This window comes from Cebus imitator, unplaced genomic scaffold (assembly GCF_001604975.1).
Source record: "Cebus imitator isolate Cc_AM_T3 unplaced genomic scaffold, Cebus_imitator-1.0 Scaffold38, whole genome shotgun sequence".
NCBI lineage: Eukaryota > Metazoa > Chordata > Mammalia > Primates > Cebidae > Cebus > Cebus imitator.
Genome location: NW_016107353.1, coordinates 9,062,652 through 9,066,249, shown reverse-complemented (window position 1 = coordinate 9,066,249; position 3,598 = coordinate 9,062,652). Strand labels below are relative to the sequence as shown.

Sequence of the window (3,598 nt, the reverse complement as noted above, 5' to 3'; positions counted from 1 at the left end):
GCTTCTGTGTCTTTCCTTGGGTCAGTATTCATTCAAGCTACCTAGCATACGTTGAATGGCAGTCCTGTGCCAGGCAACGTGCTTAGCATTGGGGATTCAGTGGCATATGGCACAGACACAGCCCTTGACCACACAGAATTTACAACATATATCCTTTAAAACCTCTTTTGACAGTATATGTGATGAGTGGGAGTAGACAGTAAAAAATGCACAAACACATATACAACTAAATTTCTCCCAGCCTTTTTTTTTTAAAATAGCTATTTTAGAGAAAGGAAATTTCTGAGCCAGACATCTCTGTAATTCTTAACTCCTTCTGCATTTGCAGCAATGGAGCTGGAATAACTGAGTTCTCCGAGTTCTTTCTCTTCCTTCGGTCTCACGCACTGGATGGAGAATCCCCTGGGAATACAGCATGGTTAGAGGACACAGAGGAAGGAAGAAGCCGACCACCCTAAGCCCCAAATATTAGTCTGGTGACAGAGTACACATTAAAAATAGAACATCACCTCCGCCAAACCACCTCTAGTACAAATATTAATATTTAGTTAGAAACACAAATCAGAAGCAACAGTACCATTACTTCTGTCAAGACTAATGCTGGCCTCCAGGTGCTGGGGATGTTCTGAGTACTGAGCACTTTCCATGACTTGTCCCCTTCAGCAGATGCCCCAGAAAAATCCTGTAAAGTTGATACTATTATTAGCCAACAGTTGAAGAAATGACAGCTCAGAGAGAGTGGAGGATCTGCCCAGAGTCTGACAGCTGGCAAATGGCAGGGCTGGGACTGAAGTTTAGGGTTCCAGAGTGCAGACCTCACATACTTAACCACAGTGCTAAAGACCTGGAGGGATTGTAGCCGAAGCCTGGAATTGCCATTGAGTAAATACAAATGTTTGTGCATTTTCACAAGTGTGTTTGTAGTCCACATCAAGGAACTGCCTTCAACCAACACTTTCACTGGCTAAGGGAAGTAATTAAGCCAAGAGACAGTAATTAAGTAAATTAGCTCAAGGGTAGAAATACAAACCTCACCTCATTGGTCTCTCTTGCCTTGAAGAATCACGGTCTGTTTGGAATTTCTAGAATGGCAGTTCTTAAAGTGCAGTCCCCAAACCACCAGCATCACCATCACCTGGAAACTTGTGAGAATTGTGCCATTTTCTGGCCCCACCTGTGATTTCTACTGAACCAGAAACTGAGAGCGGGAGGTGGGGTAGGGCCCAGCCACCTGCGTTTAACAAGCCCAGGTGATTCCCATGTTCTGGAGGCAGCATCACTTTCCAGATGCTACGAAGTTTTCAGGGCCTTTGCCCTACCAATGAGGCAGAAGGCAGCCCTAAGGGACTGCCACTGGGACTAGGGCTCCCTCGGTCTAGTGCACCTGATAAGTGACAGATACTCCATACGAGTATTGTGGATAAATGAATAAATGTCACCTAGTGTCCCAAATCTCTGTTACTATGACAGGAGCAGAAAGTAGGATGACACATTGGCTCAACTGGCCATGCCAGAATTCTCAGAGGTTCGGGCTGACCAGAAGCACCCTGAAGACCAGAAGGATGAAATTTTATGTCCAGTGGAGTTTCAGGATGAACACAGACCACGAGAGGGACTCACCATCCTTCAAATCTTTGGAGTTTTAAGCAGAAGATATCACAAGGATTAAGTTACCACAGGGATAACTGGCTTTTCTAGTGATGTGCTAAGAAACCAAGTGTCTGAATAGAAAGCCCTGATTTGTAGCATTTGCTGATTCCCTTGGTGTAAATACTTCCAGCATGGACCATGGATTCTCAAATCATGAGCTGATGGGAGCCCACTCCAGCATACAACTGGCCCTGGCAGCCTTCGTTAGCAACTTCTTTAAAAAAGACTACTTATTTTTAAAGCATACAAGTTATATATATGGGAGAAAATCAAACAGCACAGAGGGCCTAAAATGAGAAATCTTCCCCTGGCACCCTGAGTCCCACCTCCAGAGGGAATCATCTTTTCTGGTTTTGGTTCCACTGAAGGTCCCTTCCATAGCTCAAAATGGTGTGCCTAAAGCAGTGCATATTGCTCTGTCATCCACAGGCGCCACCAATGCCATGGCTTGGAAGACCAGGAACCTAGCTCACCACCAGCACTCCCCACCACACTCCTCCACCCACTTGGCTATTTTGGTGATATTTTGCCATTCTTCTACTGGTTACTTTTATGTCTGTAAGTAAAAATAGCAGTCACTCATCTAGTGTTTGCTTTTAGAACAGAGGCTGTAAGACACTTAAGACATATTAATGATTGCCAGGCGCAGTGGCTCACGCCTGTAATCCCAGCACTTTGGGAGGCTGAGGTGCGTGGATCATGAGGTCAGGAGTTCAAGACCAGCCTGGCCAAGATGGTGAAACACTGTCTCTACTAAAAATTCAGAAATTGGCTGGGCACAGTGGCGGGTGCCCGTAATCCCAGCTACTTAGGAGGCTGAGGCAGGAGAATCACTTGAACCTGGGTGGTGGAGGTTGCAGTGAGCTGAGATCGTGCCACTGCAAACCAAAAAGGGGGAACAAAAAAGACCCCAATTAAAAAAAAAAAAAAAAAGGAAAAAGACATATTAATGATTGAATCCTCACAGTGGCCCTCAGAGGTAAGTACTATTTTCATTCCCATTTTATAGATGAGAAAACTGAAGCACGGAGAGGTTAAATAATTTACCCAACCGAGTAAAAGGCAGAGACAGGATTCATACCCAGACAGTGTGGCTTCAAAGTCCATGTTTTTAAACTCTCCAAAGAAGGTTATAGAAAGTTTCTTAGTATGGAGGGGACAGTTGCAAGGGAAATGACAATAGGAATATAAATAGATGAGCAAGCTGCAGCCTATTTGCTTTTATTGCTGGGCTGGAGGTGTAGACTCTGAGTTCTGTGAAGTCATAGCCAGGAATCCAGAAGAGGAACTGGCTCCCTCCAGGATGTATGAAGAAGCTATCGGAACCTCCCCCGACCAGCTCCCTGGGGCAGCTCTTGGCAAGAACACAGTCAGGCAGGAACAATGGGAGGATGGGCCCAGACAAGGGGGATCTGAGGCTAGGGCTGTGTCCCTGTGAGCATCCAGGGACAGCATAGAATACAGGGGTGCTGTCTGTAGGGCCACGGCTGCTGGGCTTGAACACAGAAGGGCCTGAGCGAAGTGTGGCCTGGGCATGCCAGGATGGATGAGTTGCCTGGGAAGAGCTTGAGGAAATAAATGGTCTGGAGGGTAGATGCCAGGACCCAGAGGCCCAGCTGCCTCACAGCCCGCCCAGGAGCACCTGCTGCTCCTGGTGACAGAGCCCCCAACCTCACCCGAAGCTTACAACACTGTGCTCATGGGGGGCTCTGGGGAGGCCCCAGGAAGATGGGTAGTTAGGTTTCCTGTGTCAAACCCCTTGGGGGCTCAGGGTCTCTAGCTGATCAGGCTGGAAGAACTTCTGTGGGCTAATACTGGGGTGGGGCAGGGCTGATCATACAGGGGACACAGGGATACGGCTCCCAGAGGCCTTGTGGGGAAGACAGAATTGTCTACAAGAAAAGAGCAGCAACTTGAGAAACTCTTTCCATTTATGCGCTTTTTTTTT

At 47.0% G+C, this 3,598-nt stretch overlaps 1 long non-coding RNA gene across 1 annotated transcript in view; it reads right to left on the bottom strand.

Annotated features, from left to right (window-relative positions):
- Positions 1-254: 254 nt before the first annotated feature.
- Positions 255-3,598, bottom strand: part of LOC108301983 — a 9,379-nt gene continuing 6,035 nt past the window's right edge. The window contains exons 2-3 of the long non-coding RNA XR_001824146.1: positions 578-682; positions 255-402 (exon numbers count right to left, since the gene is read on the bottom strand). This is a non-coding gene — a long non-coding RNA (uncharacterized LOC108301983). The remainder of the gene's footprint in view (positions 403-577; positions 683-3,598) is intronic.